This window comes from Canis lupus, chromosome 12 (genome assembly GCF_048164855.1).
Source record: "Canis lupus baileyi chromosome 12, mCanLup2.hap1, whole genome shotgun sequence".
Classification (NCBI taxonomy): Eukaryota; Metazoa; Chordata; class Mammalia; order Carnivora; family Canidae; genus Canis; species Canis lupus.
The window spans coordinates 8,813,612-8,840,271 of record NC_132849.1 but is presented as its reverse complement, the minus strand read 5'-3'; the positions used below and the strand labels follow the sequence as shown (position 1 = coordinate 8,840,271).

General features: G+C 42.8%; 1 protein-coding gene across 5 annotated transcripts in view; it reads right to left on the bottom strand.

Moving 5' to 3' along the window:
- Positions 1-26,660, bottom strand: part of TBX15 (T-box transcription factor 15) — a 124,861-nt gene that overhangs the window by 67,773 nt on the left and 30,428 nt on the right. The window contains exon 2 of one of the 5 annotated variants that reach the window (XM_072769591.1): positions 15,122-15,214. The exons of the other annotated variants lie outside the window; for them this stretch is intronic. The gene's annotated coding sequence lies outside the window, so the exon portion shown is untranslated. The remainder of the gene's footprint in view (positions 1-15,121; positions 15,215-26,660) is intronic. 5 annotated transcript variants of the gene reach the window in all.

The window sequence follows — 26,660 nt, the reverse complement described above, 5'->3', positions numbered from 1 at the left end:
ATGGAGAACTAATGTCTTCATCAGTATCTGTGCTATTTCACACTTCATTTCCTTCCCCAACTCTTGGATGAAAACCATCCGGTCCTGGTGATTTACTTTGTGGGAGTTTCTTTCAAGTTAGTTTCCTTCCCTAGGGATGCCATGTAAGCATTTTCAGGGCTCCAGCTGGGGAGCACCCAGCCTTGAAACATCAGTGTGTGATCAAGTCATTTAAGAAAGCCAAAGGCCTTGGCAGGGACCTAGCAGTGAGGTCCTTAGCCTCCGTCTTTGAGGCTGATCGTAACAGAAGCAGCTGCTACTTTTTCTGCCTCTCAGGCAGCACTGGCTCAGTGGCATGACATGGTCTAGATTGTTAGGACCCTGAGTGCCAGGAGCACATAGAAGGGAAAACACAGACTCTTTGAACTGTGATCCACAGTTCAGGCCTCTCCATATCTCTCAGTGCAGTTCACACAATCTCCAAACAAACCTCAAGGCAAGAATGGTCTTTTTTTTTAAGATTTTATTTATTTATTCATGAGAGACACAGAGAGAGAGGCAGAGACACAAGCAGAGGGAGAAGAAGGCTCTCCCTGCAGGGAGCCTGATGCAGGACTCGATCCCAGGAACCCAGGATCACAACCTGAGCCAAAGGCAGATGCTCAACCACTCAGCCACCCAGGTACCTGGCAAGAATGGCCTTAAACTTCTTTTCTATGGGGATCCCTGGGTGGCGCAGCGGTTTGGCGCCTGCCTTTGGCCCAGGGCGTGATCCTGGAGACCTGGGATCAAATCCCACGTCGGGCTCCTGGTGCATGGAGACTGCTTCTCCCTCTGCCTGTGTCTCTGCCTCTCTCTCTCTCTCTCTCTCTCTCTCTGTGTGTGTGACTATCATAAATAAATAAATTAAAACCTTAAAAAAAAAAAACTTCTTTTCTATGACCTCTAAGACAGTCATAATTTCAAATATCCCATTCTGTGGCTTTTGAAATACATTTGCATTTAAAACATATAGATAGGAGATAACATCTGTCTTGAAATGCCATCCCTGGGCAGCCGGGGTGGCTCAGCGGTTTAGCGCCGCCTGCAGCCCAGGGCCTGATCCTGGAGACCCAGGATCAAGTCCCACATCGGGCTCCTGGCATGGAGCCTGCTTCTCCCTCTGCCTGTGTCTCTGCCTCTCTCTCTCTCTCTCTCTCTCTCTCTCTCTGTGTGTGTCTCATGAATAAATAAATAAAATCTTAAAAAAAAAAAAGAAATGCCATCCCTTAGCATAAGTACACAATAAAATACTTAACTTTTAATTTGGTACATTCTGGCCAAATGGCACGACTGGCAGGAGTGGGAAAGAAGGGTCAAGGAAAAAGGGGCACGACTTCCAAAAAAAAAAAGAAAAAAGCCTTAAGAAACAAAGTATCACTTGGTTGTAACAGTCTCACAGCCTTGAGGGCTGGGCATACATGGCTGGTGAAGGACAGGTTCCTCCACAGCTTCATCAGGCAAGGCCACATCTTATTCTCCACCGAGACACTTCTCAAAAGGATTGAGGATAAAAGACCCAAGATGAAGCTGCCTGTTGCAGAATCAAAACCCACTGGCATAAAGGAGACCTCTCTCCAAATGCATCTTTAGGGCAGAAGCCCACATGACGTGGTCTCATTTTTAGCCTTGAACATAATTTAAGGAGGCCAGAGCCATGATGGACCAATGAAGTACCTGCCAACTTCAGCAGAAGACACATGAGCACCTTCCCTCAAACTCCACATATTGTGCCAAGCCTGAGACCTTCCCAGAAAGCCTGTTCAGTGGCATTGGCCTGAGCTGTGTAACCTCTGATGTGATTTTGCTGCTACTATTTTGGGTTTTTTTTTTTAATATCTGATACTCATACCTTGATAACTATGAGCCTGCCCTTCACCATCCGACAGGTAAGCTTTAATCAGAACACCAGACAGAGTTCAAACATTATTACCAAGAAGAGTAAGAAAGAACAGCTTCAACTGCTCAATGCTTGCTGGTATTAAAGCACAGTGTGCGACATATTTCTCATTGGAGGACCTGGTGGGTCATTCTCAACATCAGTCTGTGGGACCTTGGGTCTTTGCCAAAAGAGGCAGTCAAAACAGGAAAGCCTAGCACGTCACACTGGCACTCTGAATAAGTGTTAGCATTTATGCCACCCAAAGAAAGGTAGCACCCATGAGCCATTTTCACACTATAGCAAATGCAAATTTTTAAGAACAGATGAAATCATTACACTGTTCAGATGTCATCTAGCCATATACAATCAGATAGAATATTCCAGAAAACAAATGACTAGGAAAAAAATTATATCCGTAACGTCAGAAAACACCTAGTTTGGAATAAATTTCCTTGACAACAGAGAAACAATTTTCCTTACCCAAAGACTAGAAATGTCCGAATTCCAGCTGTCAGAGGATAACAAATTAATGGTGAGTTTATGTCTCCATTGATAGGAGATACTGTCTCTGCTTGGCTAGGTATTCTAAGTTCTTAGTAAAGCCCAACATTGACTTCAGTGGAGTTCCACGCACAGTCAGCTGCTCACATGCAGTCCCCCTGAATAAGAATCAGGGATGTTTCTCTGCTAAGGAATAGGAGTAAGCTGGGTGGCTCCCCCTTCTTGCAGTAGGAGAAAGGCCACTTGACAAGTTCTGAGTAACAATAATACCAATCATTGGCTCTAAACCTGGGGCAGGAGATCTGTCAAATCCCAAGCTCTGGTCCTCCCCCTTTGCAGGGCAGGGTCTCCAAATGGCTCTTGAGCTCTCCTTGGCAGTCATTAAAGTTCACTTTGCTGCAACCACAGGTGCCATGTTCTACTCCACCTCATAGCCTTGGTTGCAACACCTCATTGTTTTTGATCTTGGGGGGCAAACATGAAAGTCACCATTGGCCTGGTAAAAAATAGCTTCCTGCTCCATTCCCTGCCAATTTGCAGCACACACTCCCAAAGGTCACTGGCGCGATGTGAGTGCTTCCTATGCCTACTTGAGTCTTGCTGGTTCTCCAGACCTACAGCCCCTAAGGGGTTCTCTCTTCTGTGCTGTCCCTGCTGCATGTGGGAGAGGGCCCTGTCCCCAGCTGTGTTGAATATCTGAATGGGACTCTTGAGCAGTTTCTTCAGCTCCTAGGAATGTAGGGCTGTGGTGGCAGATGATGTAAGTGTGCTACAAGGAGCGCAATTTTTCTGTGCTTGAAAGCAACAGGGTCTTCAGACTGAAACCAAGACTCCCAGTTCTCGAATGGGCCATTACCGAGAGGCAAACTTGTTAGGCACTCTCTTTTTCTAAGCCTTGTTACAATCCTGGAGCCAACCAGTAGTGCCAGGTGTTTAACCCCTCTGTCTCCTTGGCAGCCTACCCTAACATAGCCTTGAACATCTACAAATGTCCAGACTGTGTGCCCACACGAAGTATGGCTGAACTTCCCAGGTGGGCTAGCCATAGGAGGCTCCATAGTTACTCTTTGGCTCTGGGAAGGCTGACAAAGACTTTTTTCTTGTCCAGGAAACTGCCCTAGAGCCCACAAAAACAAACAAACAAAAAACAACAGAAATCCAAGACTTCTTTTACCTGAAATTCTGCTGTCTCAGAACACCAAGCACAGGACACCACCAGGAAAAGGCTCTTACCACTTTAAGGAATGGTACATCCCCAGCTATTTAGATCTACCCTCAGTTCAAGCATTTTAGAGCAGTATAGAAACAGAGAAAGCAGCCCTGAAAAGAGGTTGGGAGAAAGAGAGGCACTTCATTTTTTTTAAGTACAAAGACCCAATCCTGACATTTTTCCACATTGCTAGCAATTGGCTTTCAGCCTGTTCTCTTTAAGACTTAATTTTGTGACAAAATTCATCAAGACCACTGCTTCTAATTATAAAACACATTTTAAAATGCAGTTTCACTATTTTGCAGTTCACACAATAAGGTTTCAGATGGGAATGGAAGATGCAGGAGAAAAGCTGTGTGCCCATAATATGTATGATGCTACACATATGGGAATTGTCTTAAACTCCTGTCTTCCTAACTCAGCACTAATATTTCACACATAAGGTTGTTTCACATTTTTCTTTCTTTTTCCTTTCCAGTTTATTGGCCTTCATGCTTATGTAAGACAGTAATTCTCTCCATGAGATTTTTTTCAATAAAAATTGGTGAATATTTTCTTGCCCCCTACAAAGGTAGACATTATTTCAGCAAATCTGAATTCATTCTATATAAAAGCTCTAAAATTAAAAAGGCCAAGAAGTGGTCTGTATTTGGAGTGGGAGTGGCCTTAACATGAACACTATAGCCTGTCTATAATGGCTTTGTCCACCTTTCCAAGTCTTATTACCAGAAAGGCCAAACAAAGCCCAAAGTCCTAGCTCTCAAGAGTTGTCACATGACAGCCAGGTGATGACTGGGGGATCACTAATCTTCATGTGAACACTTGGAAAAGCCTCAGTCTGATCAGCTACTTTCTGGCATACTGGCAAAGCCTTCTTTTTCTCCAATCTGCAGTCAAGTCAAACTATAATTTTAAGACTAAATGTCACAAATGGACAAAGTCAGATGAACCTCTGGGGACCAAGGAGTCCCCTACTTGGGCTTGCCAAACCCAGGATCAAAGGAAGCTTGGAGTTGGTGCAATATCACAGCCCTGGAACAGAGGTCAGGTATTTGGCCTTTTCCCAGCTTCCAATGATACTGAATACAACAGATAAATTAAGATCAAGGCACACGGCAGTTCTAAAAGCACCAGCCTGTCCCCAGGAGATCCCAGGGGAGAGCCATCATCCACTGCAGTCCAGATCTTGTCGTCACTTGGAGGAATGCCTGTTAACATGGGGATGAATTACAGACAACAATGTCTAATCAAAAGCCCTACAACATGATCACAGAAGGAGGCAAACTCATCAAGAACATTCACTTGGCCAAGGAAGGATCCTAATGCAACACAGGACAAAGTTGACAAAACTCCCTATGCTCCGGCTCCTTATTAAGCATATGTGTGTGAAGAGGTGATTACCCAAAATAGCAAGAGAGCTCAAGTGCTTACGGGAAAATCTGACCCTTTAACTTGAGGCAAGCGTGGCCTACCAGCAAATCTCAAAGACATGAAATATTTCTGGGCTGGATAACTCAAGCCAATATTCATTTCAGGGTGGGGGATTTCCTTAATCCAACTCTGGTTTCCAACATTGATGCACACAGGCATTCCAGCTGTAAGCACTGCATGATTTGATAGTTCCTTGTTCAGTAGAGCCTTGGTGTTCTACCAGAACCTACCACTGCCATTAAGAGGGCAGAGTCCCAAGGCCTCCTTGGCTGGAAGAATTATAAGACACTAAGCTTCAGGCTTCACTGGCCCAAGAGTAAGGCCCAAGAAGGGAGCATAAAGAATGTAAACCATCTTTCCAGGAGCCATCTTCATGGGCAGCAGAGAAGTCACCTATCTGCTTTTATTTTAGGGTTGCCAGGAAGGCCTCTCTTGCTTTAAGTTTGCCTACAGTTCAATACTGAAGATCATCTCAGTCATAGTTTTCATTTTATTTAAAGGAGACTTTTCAATATATAGGAGCTCCTTTCTTTTAAAAGGCCATCTGCTTTTTAAATAAAGAACAATGTGCTTAAAAAAATGTTTTGGGTACCTGGATGGCTCAGTTGGTTATGCATTTGCCTTCAGCTGAGGTCATGATCCCAGGGTCCTGGGATCAACTCCCACACCAGGCTTCCCACTCAGTGAGGAATCTGCCTCTCCCTCTGCCCTTTCCTCTGCTTGTGATCTCTCTCTCTCTCTCTCTCATATTCTCTCTCCCTCTCAAATAAATAAATAAAGTCTTTTAAAAATATATATTTAAAAATGTTTAGGAAAAGTGAGGTCTGGAACTGCTACAGTGATTTTGCTTCTACAAGGGACTATAGAGCCACTCCAGGGCCACAAGACTAAGCTAACACACATAAGAAAGCTTTATATTTACACAACTCAATACATCTCATTACTGTATCTCCCATGTTACACATCCCAAAACAATTGGAGTTATTTCAGAAAAGCAATCAATCAATGAATAATTCGTAGACAGACACAATGGGAGATGCCAATAAGTAAAATAAGGGGCTCTGCCCCAAGGCATTTACAACCTAAAGTACAGACAGTATGGAGATATAAAATTATTGGGCCAGAAAAAAACCTTGGCATGCTTACCTGCTAGGTAATATTCTCTCTGCAAGAGTCTGGCAACATCATTCTCAAGAGCAATTTTACAAAGACTCAGAGTTCCTTGCTCTAGGATAATTGGGAGTGAATAAAGGCAGACAATGTCATAGGTCATGCTATCCTACTTCAACTCCATGATCCTGGTCTAGGCTCCAAGGAATGCTTATGTATGGAAATTCAGTGAGACCCAAGACTTTGTTACAGCAGCCCATTCTTCCCTATCTGTGTCCCATTGAGATTTATAGCCCAGGTGTAAAAGGTCATCTATGAAACAGTTCATCTTTCTAGGCAAGGTAAATGTTCAGAATTTATCCTAGGTCTTGCTTGCCTTCTCCATCCTCATCCATAAGAATTAGCACAGACTTACTACTGGCACCCATATAATGCAGTGGTGATTTATATACTTTCATGTGGCATTTGTCATGGCTTAGTGTAGGCTCTTCTTGTCTTCCCTACTAGAATATAAATGACTTGGGAGCAGGGACCATATTTTATGCCCTAGAGAATCAACAAGGACTAAGCCCAGAACCAGCCATCACTAGATATATTAACTGTCAGTTTTAGTTGCAGTTCTTAACGAACACACCCAAATAAAGCATGCTTTATTTGGTCAAATATATATATCAGTCAAAATGTCAAAATGATATATCAATGCACCTGTGCAAATTATACCCAGGCCTGAAATGCTAAATAAACCAAAGCAGAACAATGGATTCAAAGAAGACTAACTGATGACACCTTTTTATAGGAAATGCTGATGATGTCACATTTGGAACATGCTGCCTAGTACAATGAACGTAACAAATGACATGGAGGGCGTCTGGGTGGCTCAGTTGGTTAAGCAGCTGCCTTCAGCTCAGGTAATGATCCCAGCATTCTGGGATCAAGCCCTGCATTGGGCTCCCTGCTCTGTGGGGAGCCTGCTTTTCCCTCTCCCTCTGCTGGCCACTACCCCTGCTTGTCCTCTTTCTCTCTCTTTCTGTCAAATAAATAAATAAATAACATTTTTTTTAAAATGACATGGAATCCAATCTCTGTCTTCAGCTAGAATAACCTCTCCAAAAAAAGAAAGGAGTTAATGAACTAAAATTTAATAATATTGTTCTAGAGATGGAGCTTGAAAAGTGCAAGACTCATCTGGAACATCTTGTTGCATCAGAAAGTAAGAAAGTGCTCAATGAAAAATGAGAACATGTCAAAGCATACAAGAATATGCAAAGCATATACAAAGCAGACCTCACTTTTCCTAAACATTTTTAAATATATATTTTTAAAAGATTTTATTTATTTATTTGAGAGGGAGAGAGAATATGAGAGAGAGAGAGAGAGAGAGAGAGATCACAAGCAGAGGAAAGGGCAGAGGGAGAGGCAGATTCCTCACTGAGTGGGAAGCCTGGTGTGGGAGTTCATCCAAAAGACTTCCACTGGCCAAGTCAGGAGTGATCTGAGTATCAACATAAATAAGAACAGGTTATAATCCATTAAATAATATAGGAACCTATGAGTCTAAGAGACTATTTAAATAAACAAATGCATAAATACATAAACATTTCACTTAGGTAACTAATAAAAAATAAAAGCTCCTCCTGCACTAGAAGGTCAACTAATACATACAGAAGGAATGATGGAGATAAAGATATCATCATCAATGGACTTCCAGTCCAGTTTCTGAGCCAGCATGTAAGGAGCTTAGACCTGAACAACTGAAAAGCCAATAACTCTTCTTGGATGTGTCAGAGAAATGAGGTCACAGAGCAAACCACTTTCGCCCAGAATTGAAGAGATAGACAGAAAGATACTAAGAATCAAAACTTACTGGAGAAAACCATGAGCACAAACTCCTGCAGGAATAGTGCAAGTCAGAAAAACTGATTATAATTGACCAACTGCTAGAGGCTCAATCTGGACAAGTATGAGAGTTAGAAACTCCAGGGGAACCTAGTCATAGGGGGCTCCCACACTTGTGTAAGTTTTCCTTCCAAGAGCTCTACCAGGAACTCTTCATAGCAACTAGCAAAGAAAAACCTCCTCGTGTTTCCAGCCTGGGGAGAAAACAAGGAACCATTTTGAAATATGCCACAGCATTCTAGTCTTAAAAAGGCCCACCATCAGGAAAAACTATTTACCAGAGCCTAACCTACATAGAGAAGAGAAATGCTCAACTCTGGCCACCCTCTAGGCATCCAGTCCCAACCACAAGGGAGAGAGGAGGATACTGGTGAGAGACACCAGAAAGATATGGGTGAAGTTCATGGTCCAGGGGCACAGGCTCACCTGTGCCCCAATCACAGGAGACTACAGAACACTCTCCTCCCTTGACAATGTCTACTCGCACTCCATTGTGGAACTAAATTAAAAAGCAGTAACAGAGCTGGAAAATCCCCAAATCCTTGGAAATTAAACAACACACTTTTTTCTAAAGATTTTATTTATTTATTCATGAGAGACACAGAGAGAGAGGCAAAGACATACGCAGAAGGAGAACAGACGCTCAACCACTGAGCCACCCAGGTGCCCCTAAATAACACACTTCTAAACAACACATAAATCAAAGAAAAAAAATCCCAAGAGAATTTTTTGAATACTTTAAATGAAAATGGGAAATAATCAACAATGGATACTAAAACAAATGGGTGAAAGTTTGATTAGGAACAAAACATACAGTCTCAAAATAACTCTATAAATTGTTTATTAATTTCAAAGTAGAACCAACTAACTTTATGGTGGAGAGAACCATCTGGCACTATCTTACCCAAGTGACCAAAGTGAATATCACCAAGATGGTGCGACTAACCCTATTGTGTCAATTATTTCACAATGTAATCATATATCAAATTATCACATTGTACCCCTAAAATTTATACAATGTTATATTTCAATGAAATCTTAATACAAGTGGGAGAAAAAAAAAAAACAAGGGGCAAGGAAAGCAGCTGGGTGATATTGTCTCAAAAAAAAAAAAAAAGGAAATTAAACATCACCAAAATTGGGATAAACCACTACCATGAGCTTTTGATATGGCAAACTGAGGATATATCACTTCTGGTATATATGGCAGTGGTATTCCTGCCAAAGATGTATAATCTGAATCTAAACATGAGAAAACAATAGACAAACCAAATTTAGGAACAGTCTACAAAATAACTGTGCCCTTCAAAAACTTAACAAGGTCAAGAAAGAAAAGGAAATGCTGAGGAACTGTTCCAGATTAAAGGAGATTAAAGGAATTTGACAACCAAATGTGATGCATGATCTTGGATTAGACCGTGGATCCAGGAAAAAGGAATAGCTGTAATGAATGTTAGGACAACTGGTGAAAATTGAATATGGACTGTGGATTATATAACAGATTAGATTAATGAATGAGGCCTCTAATTTACTAACAAATATTTCAGAAAACAATTATATATTTATATGTATACCTGTGTGTACATATGTACATGCATGTGCAGCTCATATGTATTATGTGTGTTCATATATAAATGTGTGTTCATGCATATACATGTTTATTCATACCTGTGTGTGCTCATATGTATATGTGTATGCATGTATACACACAGAAAGAGCTAATAAAGCAAAATATAAACAATTAGTGAATCTCAGTAAAGGGTATATAGATAGAAATCCTTTGCACAGTTCCTATAACATTCCTGTAAATTTGATATTCTTTCAAAATCAAAAGTTTAAAAAATACTTAATTCTGGGAAACTATCAAAAAGATTGTGAAAAAAGTCACGCTGAGAGCTGAAACAATACTTACAGTTTTTAAAATTAGATTAAATCTGCAAACACACCAAAATTACAGACGTTACAGCAAAAGTTTGCCTAATAAAGCTGAAGATTCAAAATGGGTTCTCTAGCTCCTGACTACCTCCTGACTACCTCCATTCACGTGAAAATTTTTAAAAGTTATATTTGATTGGGGCACCTGGGTGGCTCAGTTGGTTAAGCATATGCCTCCGGCTCAGCTCGTGATCTCGGGGTCCTGGGACTGAGTCCTATGGCCAGCTCCCTGCTTAGCCTGTATACCTCCCTGCTCATGCTCTCTGAGTCCTATGGCCAGCTCCCTCTGCCTGTATACCTCCCTGCTCATGTTCTCTGTCTCTCTCAAATAAATAAATAAAATCTTTTTTTAAAAAAATCAGATTAAAAAAAAAAATAAAAATAAAAAAAAAATAAAATAAAAAAATCAGATTTGATTATGGAATATTATGTTTAACTAGTTATTGCAGCACTGGATGAAATGCAAGGTCCTGTGGAGCAACAGAAATAATTAAGTTTTGAAAATACAACCATACCCTTGACAATAATCAAAATAATCAAATAATCAAAAAGGAAATGAAGAATTTGGTCAACATTGGACCAATCCAATGAGTGATCAACCTTTAATTCAGGGTAATGCCTTGGCCCAATGTCCCTTTCCCAGATCCAGGAGTTGGGGTCTCCCTAGAGCAGGGCCAGGACAAGGACAAGGTGAATAAGGCAAAATTGAAAGCAGCACCAAAAACATCAGTAATCAAAATACACAAAATTTTAATGCAATATTCTTAAAAATAAAAATACAAAAGCCAGTGATAAAATATCAAATATCATATAAAGACAGTGTTATGGATGGACTGTGTCCCCCTAAAATTTGTATGCTAAAACTTTAATCCCCAATGTGATGGTATTTGAAAGGGGGACTTGGAAAAATAACCAGAGCAAGAGGAGACCATGAGGATGGGGCCCTCATAATGGGATTAGTGCCCTTTTAGGAAGGGACACACCAGAGTGTGCTCTCTGACTGGTGTACACCCTGACTCTTTGCCCCTCTCTATCTCTGACTCTGTCTCTATCTCTGTATTTCTCCCTCTCTTTCTACCACATGCAGCCATATGCAAGCCAGGAAGAGAGCTCTCCCCAGAAACTGACTCCACCAAACCTTGATCTTGGACTCCCAGCCTCCAAAACTGAGGGAAATAAATGTCTGCTGTTTAAGCCACCCAGTGTGTTGTGGCAGCCTGAGCTGACTAAAACAGACAAGATCGGTATTACTGCCACCCCAATGTTTTGACAGGTTAGCTCACCATAGATTTTTTTTCACGTTGAATTCAATTATTGTCAATATTGCACTAAAACATTACTCACCTTGATAGTGAGGTCAGTGTGCCTCGCCCAAGTGCTGGCCCTCCCCTGGGAACATGGTCTAGAGCTGAACTCTGCTCCCACCACAACATCCTCACCTGTTGCCAGTGGCCCGCCCTCCTGCAGCAAAGCAGCCAAAGCCCCGTGGTTCCTGGCCGGTGTTCCGCCAATGTCTTGCCTTGTTAGGCAATGTTGAGGTGCTCACCAGCTCCCTGCCAATTCCACCTGGCCAGCCCTGCCTTGTCTGCTTTCCAATGGCCTGGTTCCAAAGAAGGAAAATATTAAACAGATGTCTCACCCCCCTCCCTGAGGGGGCAAAGATAAAGGCTGAATAGTAAGTGAGATGGCAAGTTGATAAAGGAGGGGTCGAAGACCGTGATTGGCGGCCCAGGGTTACTTATACTACTTAATAGGGAGTCTGGGAGAAGAGGCGTCCTACCAGTCATCAAAGAATATAATGTCTTCCGTTATACATGTACACATAATGGGACACTAAACACATGTTCTGGTAAGTTCCCTCAAGAGAGAAGGTAGGAATGAAGATGAAAGGGGAGGTAGAACGGAGGAAGGGAAGCTGAAGATTAAATGCCTACTCTGCACCAGGAGCTGTGCTAGGTGCTTCCCATATTCACTCACCGAGTCCTCCCACCACATGCTGAGCCAGGAAGGAATCACTCTGCCCCTCTGCCAGAAAGCTTTCAGGCGCATAAGAGCGTGTATTTATAGACATCTGCATGAGAGACCATCAGCCCTCCCTGCTGGAAGGCAGAAAGCTGTGGCCTGCCAGGTGTGCTTCTGCATCTGAACACGAAACGTACGAGGTGTCTCGGGCCGGTGCCTGGGAGATGATGGTCCTTGATATTTCCAGAACCTGACCTCTGTCAGCACTGCATGGGCTCCAGCCTCTGTAGCTGGAAAACACACACCATTGCTGCCAAGCTGGGCGGGGCCCTCCCCAGAGTTACTGCTGCGGCAGCACCTGTTTCGTTGCTATGTGTTTTACCCATCTCCTAAACTCACCCTGCCATGCTGAACGCTAGCAAAATACAGAGTTGTGCTCTGCAGAACCATGTCTGTCCTCCGCCGGGCTCCTAATCCATCACTCCCAAATAGGGGATGAACTCAGTTCAGGGTGTTCCGAGAGCTACCCGCAGACCAAGTGAGAAAGAGACAAGATCTGACTTCAAAACCAGAATAAGCACAAATATCTGCAACGAATTCAACATATCCAAAAACACCCTGATTAAAAGTTGAGTTAGGAGCCAATTTCTCCTCCTTGTAGAAGAAACACCTGGAATATATTGCCTCGGGGTGGAACAGAGAGGCATGTTTCCGGTGGCTTCCCAGAGAGGAGAAATCCATGGAGGAGACCAGCTTTCTCTGCATCTCTCCTGCACTCCAAAAAAAAAAAAAAAAAAAGACCTAGCAACTCCAAGATTATCAAGCCAACTGCAGCCCTGCAGGCCAGCTGAGGAGTCCCTGGAGCAAAACAAAACTTGGAGAGAGAAAGAAAAACAAAGAAGAGGAAGAGGGAAGGGAGAGCAAAGGAGGGGAACGTCTGGCGGGAGCTGGCGGGTTTGAGTGAGGTGGGATGGGGGACCCCTCCGCTATTTCTGCTTCTGCTTTTGGTGGCCTCTCCATCTTGCTGTGTTTATGGACCTGACATGACTTTCTGCCCAAGTACACTCCCTAGGCTTGCACTGGAAAACTTGCCACCTTCCCCACAGTTCAGGTTCCATCTGATTCATACCAGGAAGTTCTGGTTTCCGGAGCCCAATGCATTTTTACAACTGGATGGAAAAAAAACGATGCAAATCAGATGCCGAGAACATCTGTAGCTCCTCACTGCACTTGTGCACTTGCACCATCCCTCTTGCCACCAGCTAGCTCCCCCATCTAACCTTCCAGGTAACTGACTTGAGTGACCAGATTCAGTGACTGAAGTCCTCCACACTTTGGTGTCCACCAGCTGCCAGCTTCCCAGGACCCCCAAAAGAGGGAGCCAGTTCCCAAAAGCACCAAAATTTCCACAACAACACAGGGTGAGGCAGGAGCCCAAATAGCAGAATGAAGGAAAGGTCTGCGCGAATGTAGGCCAGGGCAGGAAGCACAGGGTTGTAATTTATGGGACATGACACAGCCTCCCAGGCAGGCTAGTGTGTGAGCCGACAGTTTCCCTCAGGATCAGGCCTTCGTGTTTCAAAGCTGAGCAGGCATGAGGAAACAGGGACAAGTCGTCATTCTGACTCAATCAAATGTTTGCTACTCATTGCTTGAAGTGGGGGAGGGACGGTTAGAACGGAGGTCTGGTCCACACAGCAGTGGCTCAAAGTGCAATTTAATCATCCTGGGCTTGATCCAACCTATCCTGTCAGTGTGAGGGAGGAACAATTTGTTACCGCTGCTGTCATGGGCACTGGGCAACCTTAGCCAGGGACCTGCAGGCAGCAGTCCCAGCAGAGGCTAAAGCAGAAGAAGGGGGGGGGGTGGCAGCAGTATGGACCATGAGGGCAGCAGGAGAGAGATGTCTCCACAACGACAGGGGATTCATGCAAGATCTTCCTTCATCTAGGCCCTGCTGCTGGGACACCTGGGGGGAATCAAGAAACTACGAATGACCTCCGGCTCCCTCCCAGCCCAGGCGAGGTCAGCTGTCCCTGCTCTGTGCTCCCACAGACTCTGCACATACTCCGTGGGAGTACTCATCACCTGTGTTACATTGATCTGTGGACGCATCTGTCTTCTTGAGAGCAGGGCCTGTGTTCATCTGCTTTCTGCTTCCCAGCACCTAGGAGCCTGTCTGCCTAGGTTCATGCTTGAATGAATGAACTACCACTATGACCAGAGTGTGATTCTTTCTCTCTCTGCCTCCTGATGGGGGGCAAGGGGGGGGCGGGTACTTCTGTGCTGTAGAGAAGTCTCTACTTTTTGGGATTGGCAGCCATCTTTGTGAGAACTAGTTGGGATCAAGGCAGCCGTCTTTGCAAGGACAAAGGAGCATGACTCAGGGTTGGTTTGTCACTGCCCTGCAGACTTACCTGTCCCAACTAAACTCTGATCTCCCTGGGGTTGCCTGGGTGGCTCAGTGGTTGAGGATCTGCCTTCAATTCAGGGTGTGATCCCAGGGTCCTAGGATCCAGTCCCACATTGGGCTGCCTGTGGGGAGCCTGCTTCTCCCTCTGCCTGTGTCTCTGCCTCTCTGTGTGTGTCTCTCATGAATAAATAAAATCTTTAAAAATAAATAAATAAACTCTGGTCTCCCTGTTCCTTTCTTCCCCCATCCCACATGTTATCATCTTATTTGCTACCGTCACATGAATCTTCCTAAGGCACAATCCTGATGACCCACTGGCATTAACTGATCACTACCCATGGACAACTTTATGTAATTCATAAAACAAACCTTTACAGGTATGGAAATTGAAGCAAGAATTTAGGCAATCTGCCCATGTTTTCAGAGCCTGTGAAGGACACAGTCACAGCTGAAACCCAGACTAAGCTCATCACTATGCTCCTCAAAATCCTGCATGGATTCCAAATACCTAGTTACTTATTCTTTGTGACTACATTTTAAACTGTTCCTTACTCATCTACCTGCTGTAAGTGTTCAAAAAATACTTGTTGAGCTTGTTGAATAGTTGAATGGACTATTTTGTCTTAGGGCTTTTGTAAAAACAACTTGAAAAGCTAGTGTATGGGTCAAAGAAGCATAGCACAGGGATGGAATAAGCACCGAGGATCGCAACTGCTAACAGCCACTCTCTGGGGAAAGAGGGATAGTCATGCAGGAATCTTACCCTGAGTACCCCTCCAGGCTTTTCCAGGGGTCCCAATTCTTTCCCACTACAGGAAGGGATAAACACCCTTCATAGATTTCCTCTCACTCCCAACTGCAAGGAAAACAGTAACACTAATTAGTTGTAACAGGGTGTTCATTTCACACAGTTCTCAGCAGGTTGCCCTGCTGTTCTTTGAAATGGCCTGGAAACAGCCTTGATTTTAAACATCTGAAGATAATTGAACCAAAGTTGCACCCAGAAACCCTGAGTGACATGCCTTTTATTCTCTCCCTCACTAACAAGAAATGTTTGCTGCCATTTCTTATTTACTCAACACCTTGAAAGCCTCCGGCACTGATGACTTGCACCCCAGGATCCTAAAAGAGTAACTTAAAGTAATGATTGGTAGTCAATGGAGGAGCAGAGAAGCCTGAGAGATTAAACAAAACCCTACGCCTGTTTAAAGGGAAGAAGGAATTGCCCTATAGACCTATAAACTGAGGCTCTGTATCTGGAAAAAAAATTGGGAAGTCGGGGGGAAGAACTGAAGAGAACTCATGACAAGATCAATTTGCAAATATTTTTCAAAAACAGGGATATTAGAGAAAATGGAAACATTTTCTAATCTATTGTTGGCAAGTGGGTGAGAAAATAGGCGGTCGCACGCGGTGGGTGGAAGTGTAAATTGCACCTTTTGGGGAGGACAATTTGGGAACACCTATCAAAATGATAAACGCCGTAACTTCTATGCAGCTCTACTTCTAGAATTTATTCTATAAATGCCATCATTAGGGTGGTCCAAAATGACGATGGAGCTGTATTTATAGAAGCAAATAACTGAAAACAACCTAAAAATCCATTAGCATAGGTTCGATAAAACCTAGGCTAGACTTACACAATAGAATACTAGGTGTCAGGATCCCTGGGTGGCGCAGCGGTTTGGCGCCTGCCTTTGGCCCAGGGCGCGATCCTGGAGACTCGGGATCGAATCCCACGTCGGGCTCCCAGTGCATGGAGCCTGCTTCTCCCTCTGCCTATGTCTCTGCCTCTCTCTCTTTCTCTCTCTGTGACTATCATAAATAAATAAAAATTTAAAAAAAAAGAATACTAGGTGTCCTGTGAAACAGCAGGGAGGCGAACTCCTAAGTATGTCCATTCAATGCTCTCTAGTGTAACAGTTCAAAACTAAAGTCAAAAAAAAAACAAAACTAGTCATAAAGTCCAAAGTTATGTGCACTATGCCACAGTTAGTGTTTTAACTTTAAAGGCTTGCATATTTGCATATGTATGTACTTATACATAATGATTCAGACATATCATTTATATAGTGACTCGTTATACATCCTGTATATATCTGAAGTGATGAAAAAGCCACCGGTAACGGCAACAGATCCTGGGATCATTAACTAGAAGGCCAGGGATGGGAGATTACTTTTCACTTTATGCTTTTCAGTAATTACTTTTTGTGCTGTTGGAACTAATTTATATGTACACAAATTATCTGAGCAGGGTTTTTTAAATTATTTATAAGTAAAAGAGGAGAGTAACAACTGTCCCAGCCTATTAGAGAATAGAACTTTGTAGGTCACCATGATCAGACATGCTTTAAGGGGAAAAGGAGACTAGAACTCATCCTGTGATTTTGAGGCTTTGATTTCAATCTTTCAGCGAAAACCTACAAACACACTTGCCAAGTAGACAGTGATTCAACAGATATAGAGGTAACCAGAGGCCAATCACACTGACAGGCCCAAGGAAGTACCTGATGATCTCTGTCCTTCAGCAGGGATTTAGCAAATAGTGCAGAGCAGGTGCTCCTGGGCAGGAGGAGGAAACAAACAGTAGACATTTGGGGCCAGAAACACTGGCTCCTCAAAAAGAATGAAGGAGGGACGCCAGGGTGGCTCAGTGGTTGAGCCTTCGGCTCAGGGTATGATCCTGGGTCCTGGGATCTAGTCCCACATCGGACACCCCACAGGGAGCCTGCTTCTCCCTCTGCCTATGCCTCTGCCTCTCTCTGTGTCTCTCACGAATAAATAAATAAAATCTTTAAAAAAAAAAAAAAAAGGAAACCATCCGTTTCACTACCACCTGCCGAAGGCACAGCCCTCAGCCAGACCCCTGCAGAACTAGAGGAAAACTCACTGCATACTTGGAGGTCCACACAGTGTAACACAGTATCCTGCCTGCCTCCAGCGCACGCTCTCATCTCCTTTTTTTTTTTTAATTTTTTTTTATTTATGATAGTCACACAGAGAGAGAGAGAGAGGCAGAGACATAGGCAGAGGGAGAAGCAGGCTCCATTCCCTGGGAGCCCGACATGGGATTCGATCCTGGGTCTCCAGGATCGCGCCCTGGGCCAAAGGCAGGCACTAAACCACTGCGCCACCCAGGGTTCCCACGCTCTCATCTACTACCCTACTGCCAGCATAAGAGAAGCACAGTGTGTGGAAGCTGGGGGTGGGATGAGGATGTTCGCAGGAAATCCACAGGTCTATCCTGGAGCTCTACTCACACCTGGCTATTTTTGATGCAACTTGTCTTCATTTGCTTTCCCATCCCTAAAATAAGAGGACAAGTGGCTCCATTCTGTGTGGTTTCGAGAGAATCAAAGGAGATTATCATGATTTTTCATACAAGGATGGACAATGCTTTGAGAAAATAAACTTCTATACAAATGTAAAATATTAGCAATATTGCACAAGTGATCTTTCTGGTGAAAAGTTGGCAATTTGACTACAATCGTAGAATAAGTTGGTTCAGTCAAAACAGTCAACACTAACAGAACCCAAAGCTATGATTCGTTAATTAACTGCCACGCACATAAAATAAGCGCTTCTTGCAAGGCAGGGGTGTTGTGAGGACTGCACATAGAGAAGCCAGACTCCTGACTCAGAAAATGCCAGGTCTAGTCAAGGAAAAATGTGAACAAATAATTGTATCCCCATATCATCACTACTGTGTTTTATTAGAGGTATAAATACAGTGCCACAGGAGAAAAAGCATTAAGCCTGTGGTATGGCATTGACTCCAAATACAGACAAACCCAAAAACCAAAGTATACACACTAATGACAACTGCTCACTACACTGCACACGTATTTGGTAAGGGATCTGAAAGATATTAGTAATACTTTTTGTAACAAAATATTAATCAACGTATTTCTTTAGTATCATTCTGATTGAGTTAAGGCTCTCATCAAACAATCACAAAACTAAAGAACCAAAAATGACCCTATCATGGGTGAATCATTTCAGATTTCAGTCATAGGAACACTGGGGAAAAATTAAAGAAATGGAGACACCTGGGTGGCTCAGTTGGTTAAGGGTCTGCCTTCAGTTCAGGTCATGATTTTGGGGTCCCGGGATCAAGCCTCATGCCTGACACCCTGCTCAGTGGGGAATCTACTTGTCCCTCTCCCTCTGGCCCTAGACACCCCCCACCCGTGGCTCATGCTCTCTCTAATTGTCTTTCTCTCAAATAAATAAAATCTTTTTTAAAAATCAAGGAAATAACCTGCAAGGAGCAGCATTATTAGGCAATATTTTAATCAAGATAACTTCAAATAACATGTTCACCACCAAGTTCAGATTTTTTGTTCTCCATGTGCCTGAAAAATATAGTTGTATTCCTCCCTCCAACTCGATATATCCCATGCATCAGTTAAGAGGAGACTGAGAAGTAGAAGATAAAACATGCCAAGCAGTTGCCTAGAGCCATTGAGACAAAAGGAAAGGTTAACCAAATGTTTCACTTCTAAACTTGTGTTTTATTCAACCTGGTGTTCCATTCAGGACTAAATATCATTCTATGAGTTGCAAATGTTGAGCAGAGCTCCCTGAATTAACCTGCATAAAATTAAATTTAATTCTAATTTAATTCCCTTCCAGAATGGTATTCTATTGCCAATATGAAAACCCTGAAGGAGTTTCATTTTCCATGACCTCTATAAAGCAGCAAGTTGTATTTGCCACAACCAGAAAAACATTCTGAGCCTTATTTGCCTAGGGAGCCTGTAATCAGATATGACTTACTGGCACACATTATTTCAATAGCCACTCGTCATTCCTATTAAAACAAAAAGTAATTTTCTGATGTTGTTACAATAACAGCTGTTCTCAGATATGACATTTATTTGGGTGCTGATAGAACAATAGTTTTAAAAATACAGGTTCCAGAGAATTCTTGTCATATGCAAACATACACTGTCCCTCATCTCCTGTGAATTTCTAAGGGAAACACAGTGGTAGAGAATAGTGGTTTCCAAACCTGATTGCCCATTAAAATCATCTGAGGACTTCTCTAAAACACAGACTTTGCCACCTCCAGTTCAGATCTCCTAAGAGAAGTCAACCATGTTGGGGCCCCAGAATCTGTCCTAGAAAGGCCCCCTTTAGATATATTAGGCAGTCAACCAAGTATAGACCATTGTTTAGTGCATGGCATCCTCTAAAAAAAACAAACAAAAACAGGTGGGCAAATTAGGGGAGAAAAGTTGGCCCTGAGGGCTTACCAGTTTCTGAACAAATCAAGGAAATTTGAGTGTGGATTGACTAAGATGATATCAAGGAATCAGTGTTGATCATGGTATGTGTGATGATCTGATTATATCTAAGTCAGCAGATGATCCTCTTTGGAGGTCTCCTCAAGTACTGAAATGCTTAGTGGTAAAATGCCAGAAAGCCTAAGGTTTGCTTTTTAAAATGCTCCAGCAGGGGCGCCTGGGTGGCTCAGTCACTTTTAAGCATCTGCCTTTAGTTCTTTGATCCTGGGATCAAGCCCCAAGCCCCACGTTGGGCTTCTAACTCATCTGGGAGCCTACTTCTCCCTCTCCCTCTGCCCCTTCCCCTGCTTGTGATCTCGTGCATGTGTTCTCTCTCTCTCTCTCTCTCAAATAAATAAATTAAATTGTTCTTAAAAATATAAATAGGGGGCACCTGGGTGGCCCCTGGTTGAGCAGCTGCCTTGGCTCAGGGCATGATCCTGGGATGCCAGGATCCAGTCCCACATTGGGATCCCCAAAAAGAGCCTGCTTCTCCCTCTGCCTATGTCTCTGCCTCGCTCTGTGTGTCTCTCGTGAATAAATAAATAAGATCTTTTAAATAATAATAATAAATATATAAATATAAATAAATAAACAAACAAATAAATAAGTAGATGAAATATTCCAGCAAGAAAGAAAAGAGATGGTGGGACAAGTACAGAAAGAATGGTGATAACACTGATGAAGGTGGAGGGAGGGCTCCCAGTATTTCCATGGTGAGAAAGTTTCCTAATAAAATGTTTAGTTGTCTGAAAGAGAACAATAATAGTAACCAGAGCCCGTTTCTGCCACTACCTTTGAAAGAGCTGGATGGCATGCTGCCTCCTCCCCTGGTTGCATGGAGAAGTAAGAGGGCAGAGAGGGCAGATCATGTACCTGGACCTCCAGTACCTGGAAGTACCTGATATTTTTTCCTTATAAGAAGACTTTCCAAAACTTTGAAAAAAAAAATGAAGAAGAAGAAGACTTCCCATTCAATATTCTACCCTGAAAATGGAATTAGGGCCCTTTCCCTCACCATAACGTAAGCAATGTTTTTGAAATTGACCCTTGTATTTTGAATTTTTCTTTAAGAAATTCCCCCTTTTTTTAAATATTTATTTATTCATGAGAGACACAGAGAGAGAGCCAGAGACACAGGTAGAGGGAGAAGCAGGCTCCATGCAGGGAGCCCGACGTGGGACTCGATCCCGGTCTCCAGGATCACACCCTGGGCTGAAGGCAGCGCTAAACCGCTGAGCCACCAGGGCGATGGGGGAGGTGGAGGGAGCGATAGGGTAACTGGTGATGGGTATTAAGGAGGGCACCTGATGTGATGAGCACTGTATTATATGCAACTGATGAATTACTGCACTCCACATCTGAAACTAATGATGTTCTATATGTTGGCTAATTGAATTTAAATTCAAAAAGAAGGGGGATCCCTGGGTGGCGCAGTGGTTTGGCGCCTGCCTTTGGCCCAGGGCGTGATCCTGGAGACCCGGGATTGAATCCCACATCGGGCTCCTGGTGCATGGAGCCTGCTTCTCCCTCTGCCTATGTCTCTGCCTCTCTCTCTCTCACTGTGTGCCTATCATAAATAAATAAAATAAATTTAAAAAAATAAATAAATAAATAAATTCAAAAAGAAGAAGAAGGGGGTGCCTGCTTGGCTCAGTCAGTTAAGCGTCTGCCCTGGGCTCAGATCATGATCTCAGGGTCCTAGGGCTGAGCCCTGTGTTGGGCTCCTTGTTCACTGGGGAGCCTGCTTCTTCCTCTCCCTCTGCCGCTCCCACTACTTGTGTGCGCTCTCTCTCTCTCTCACTCTCTCTTTCTCTCTCAAATAAATAAATAAAATCTTCTTAAAAAAATGAAGAAGAAGAAGACTTCCCATTCAATATTCTACCCTGAAAATGGAATTAGGGCCCTTTCCCTCACCATAACGTAAGCAATGTTTTTGAAGTTGACCCTTGTATTTTGAATTTTTCTTTAAGAAATTCCCTGAAACAGGACACTTTCATTTTTAAGCAGTAATACACAGAATCTCTGAGTTTGGCAGTGCAAGAGGTGAAATCCAAGTCATTAACAGAATGAATCCATTTTTCAGACCCAACAAAAATACAAAATCTGCCACAGGAAGATATGACTTTTATCAAATTTGATATATGAAAATTTGGCATTACTGAAGTGATAGGAATTTGCTTTCACTTTATCAAAGGATTTTTTTTCTTGTCCTGCATGGCATTTCACTCTAGAATACCTAAAAACAGCAAACAACTTTTGTATATTGAAAAGTAAGTTTATTATCCAATAATTCTATTACCTATTTGTCAAAAATTCATATAATTCAGAGTCAGGTATAGCAGCACCTTATTATAAGTCCCACTGATTAAAGTTAAGTAGAAATTTATTTACAGGGTTTATTCAGATATCAGAAGAATTGGTACTGATAATATTTTGCACTGATATGTAAATAGGCTGTTTTGTTGATGCTGCCACATGAGGAAGGAAATATCCAGAAGCTCTAAGCATAGGAATGAGTTTGAGGGACTGTTGGCTCTGGTTTGGGCTTCTGAAAAAGGGCATTGGTGCCACACTTCTCATCTAAAATGAACATGCAATGTAGATATCAGATACTGGTTTGCAATGAACAGAGTCCCTGAGCCAGGCACAGAGAGCTTCTCTGTCCAGAGCCCCGTCCAAAGATATCAGGCCTCAAACTCAAGCTTGATTACCAGGCACTTCAGGTTGTTTTTGTTTTTGTTTTCATTTTTAAAAATAAACATGGGTGAGATTAGAAAATCAATCTGGGGGGTTTCCCTAAGACAGAATAGCATGGATATCATAACCACTGCATCACCTACCATGGACTATGGTTAAAGAGAAGCTTTGCATGTCACAAAAGGCAGCTGGCACAAGAGTCAGAGCATCTCTTTCCCCAGAGAATCTGTGCCAAGTTCTGGAACATCCTGGACAAATGTACTTACTCTCTGTAGTGCAACTCAAAGGAGAGGCCTCTCCCCTCCTCCTATTGCTCAAGATCCTATCATCCTCTCCTCTGCTCTACATCTTTGCGAAACAGAAAAAAAAGGAGCTCAATCCATGTGATTATTACAAGGGCCACAAGGCAGCGACCTTCTAAAGTTAGTATCTTTAGAAGATACTAACTCTAACTCTAGGTTCTTTAGAAGATACCTGCTCCTGATCTTCTAAACCATGAGAGACCTTAAGGGAAGTCTATCATTTTGTTAAGAATCAGGATGGCAATGAGTGAATAACAAACTTTTAGACCTCTTGTAGACAATCCATGCTCCAGAGGACACACTCCAACATCTGAAGAGCCCTGTTGTCTTTCAGAGGTATGCCAATAGGGTCCTTCATGACCCCCAAACAGATCTGAGTGAGTGGCCATGTGACCCATTCCCAAGTTTGGGAATTTTCTTTCTAAAGAGGATCCATAATAAGCACTACATTGGAATGGTGGGCTCCCAAAAGACACCAGGACATTGAACAATTCCTTTGAGTCTGTTGGCAATTAACATTTAGCAGCCCACAAATTCATCTTGAAGAAGTATCCTCATGATTTAGGATCAAAGATATTCAACCGGAGAAAGGCAGACTCAGAGTCATCCCACTTGTTTACATATAAAGTGCAGAGAAGCTCTCTTTTCCCACAACTGGGAGCTTCAGGTCGATTGACCTCCAGGTAATTCTGCCTCCACTTTGCTGTGTTCAGAATGTAATAATGGCTCAGAGCCATGATCCCAGAAAAACCCATGACATCGGTTGCTCCCAGTGATCAGCCGCCACTGTAGGGATGGTAGCTGAGAGCCTAAACAAAGGTAGGTTTGGAAAGCTCTTCCTCTAAAGTAGGTTCCAGCTACTCACAGTTGTATGGCACCTCACAAGGCACAAAGGATGAAGAGAAATATCAAACTGAGGCTGTTTTTCCCCTTGATGCTCTGAGTCAGACCCAGGACAGTCCTAAGGGTCTTATATGTAAATGACAGGTACCAAAAAGTACTTGGCACTTAACACTTAGAAAAGTCTTGATCCCTGACTTTTCTTTATGACTGTGCTGGTTCCAAAATGTGTTCTCACAGAACTCCCTCACCTTCCTCAAGCCCCTACCCTGCTCAAAACTTACCTTATGTTTCAGAGGATTTTTCTCCTTTTTTTTCCTCCTGACAATTTGCCTTCTCCCATATCTTGGGGCAGAGCCCTGAGATGGGACCTCCTGTCAGCTCACTCAAGTATTTCTACTGCTCATGGGAAGGGACCGTCAGAAGAATTTCTGTCATTCTGTTTCAGCTAAATGTAACTCTATGCTGCCTTCTTGGGCAAACTCATGCAATCTGTCTTTCATTTGGGGATATTTTTGCACTTCAGTTTAGCACTGGGGATTTTCAGATGCCCTTTTATTCTATTTCTTTTTCTCTCATGCTGGGCAGGAAACAGAGGCTGCCATAGACATAAGGCCTGAAACAAATAAGGTAAGATGGGGCAGAGGTACTCCCACAAGCTAATAGTGCTTCTATAGGCTAATGCCTCATCAGGAGGGAGCTTCCAAAATAGGCTCCATGCAGAAAGCATTCAGCAATCAGCTACAAAAATGCCTTGTTAATAGTACAATGAGGTATCCTCTCCTTCTTACTAAAATTCAGTGGTCTTATGTCCATTAGAGATAGAAAGACTCCAGAGTATAGAGACATCAATTGACACATCCAAGATCACACCTACAGGCAACTGGCAGACACCTCATGCTGGGTGTCTAGGACCATCTTGAAGCCAAATTATCTGCAAAGTGGCTGTAGCGGTTACAAAATCCATCACTAAAGTTTGACAGCTACTGATTCCATTTTACAAATGTTCAGGGAGAGCTAACAGGGATTCAGCAATGAGTAAGACACAGTGGTCCCCAGGGTTTTCCACTCTAGCCAATTTATAAAACAAATATGCTCTCCAAAAAGTTATCTTTCAAGGCAAAATATCTTAAGTGTCATAAGAAAGGTACAAAGCATTAAGTTGTATAGGCTTCTACTTAACCCCTTCTTCAGTGACCAGTTTTAAAATGTAGAAAAACACAATCAAAAGCACTGTGCGTGTGTGTGTGTGTGTGTGTGTGTGTGTGTACATATGCGCAAAGATAGCCACAGAACAAAGAGAGATGGCCAAGACCATCTCCTTGGCTATAGGCATTAGTTGTTCAAGAGTCAAAAAGTATATGTCAATCTAACAGGACAGCAAAAAGATAGCAGGCATATATCCCACCCAGGAAAGAAAGACTAAAGTCCTATTACTGGCCTGTTGGTATTCTATGAAGCCGAAAGAAGGACAGAAGCCTTGCCCAGAAATGGTCTAATCATATTACTTGGTGAAGACAAGCTCTCAAGAGGAGCTTGCTGATGATGGTAGCCAACAAGGAACCCCTGCATTTTTACCATCTTGGCTACTCCTTTGAGAGCCAAATATCATCTAGCTGAGACTCCTTTGTGACTATAAAACGACAGAAGTGCACTGGTACCATTTTGATAGGAAATCATAGAGACTCCTGAAAGTTTCCTTCATAGGACTCCTGAAAGACACCTAAAAAGTCTCCAGGGCAGACTTCAAGTGAAAAATAAAGCTGGTGGCACCCAAGAACTTCCTTCCATTAGCACAATACCCAAACCGTACGTGAGCTCTGCATGTTTGAATCTGTGCATCGTGTCAATTCACATTTGTATCAAATTGTCCTTTTTCATCAGGGAATATTTATGTCATGCTAGGTACTTAAGATGGATCTTGAAAGCAGGACAAATAAACTCTTTTAGGAACTTTAGGATAAAAGAAGGAAGAAAGTGTTTCAAACAGAAGGAGGAGCAGGTGCAACTGCATAGAGAATGATTAGAAAGCCTGCATACAAAGGAAACAAAAGCAGGATCTCAAAAAAGATATGTGCACTCCTATGTTCCCTGTAGCATTATTCACAATAGCCAAGCTATGGAAACAAGCGTCCATCAATGGGTGAGCAAATAAAGAAGATGTTACATACTGACAGAGTGGAGTATTACTCGGAGAAAGAAGGAAATCCTCCCATTTGCCACAGTATGGTTGGACTTGGAGCACATTATGCTGAGTGAAATAAGTCAGACAGAGAAAGGCAGATCCTGCATGATCTCACCTCTATGTAAAATCTAAAAAAGCTGGGCTCATAGAAACAGAGTAGAATGCTGGTTACCAAGGGCTGGGGGGTAGGGGAATCAGGGAGATGTCAGTCGAAGAATACAAAACTTGCAGTGAGATGGATAAATACTAGAGATTTAATGCAAAGCATTGTGATTATAATTGACAACACTGTATTACATACTTTAAAGTTGTTAAGAGACTACATCTTAAAATTTCCTCACCCCAAAAGGTGGTAATCATATTGCAATATATAAATGTATCGAGTCAACACGCTGTATGCCATAAACTGATACAACACATGTCAGTTATGTGTCCACTTAAAAAAAAAATGTCAGCCTGTGTGAAGGGATGTGTTATGAATGGGGCAGCAATGGAATCAACTAAGAAAGGTAGTTTGGGATGATCCTGTGTCTGACACTCACCAAAAGTTTTCATAAGAACACTGAAGAGCTTCTGAGTTTTCTCAATTTACTAAAAGTCTAATTATGATCAAAGGAGACAGATGCTGGGGATCTCTGGGTGGCGCAGCGGTTTGGCGCCTGCCTTTGGCCCAGGGCGCGATCCTGGAGACCCGGGATCGAATCCCACATCAGGCTCCCGGTGCATGGAGCCTGCTTCTCCCTCTGCCTATGTCTCTGCCTCTCTCTCTCTCTCTGTGACTATCATAAATAAATAAATAAATAAAAAATTAAAAAAGGAGACAGATGCTAATATTGGGTACTTTCTATGTGCCTGGCATTGTGCTAAGTATTTTGCATTTGCTATCTCCCTGAATTCTCACAGCAGCCCTGCAGCAGGCAGTGTTATCCTCATCTTCCATGTACTCAACTGAGGCAGAGTGAAGTCCCTTGCCCAAAGTCACATGGC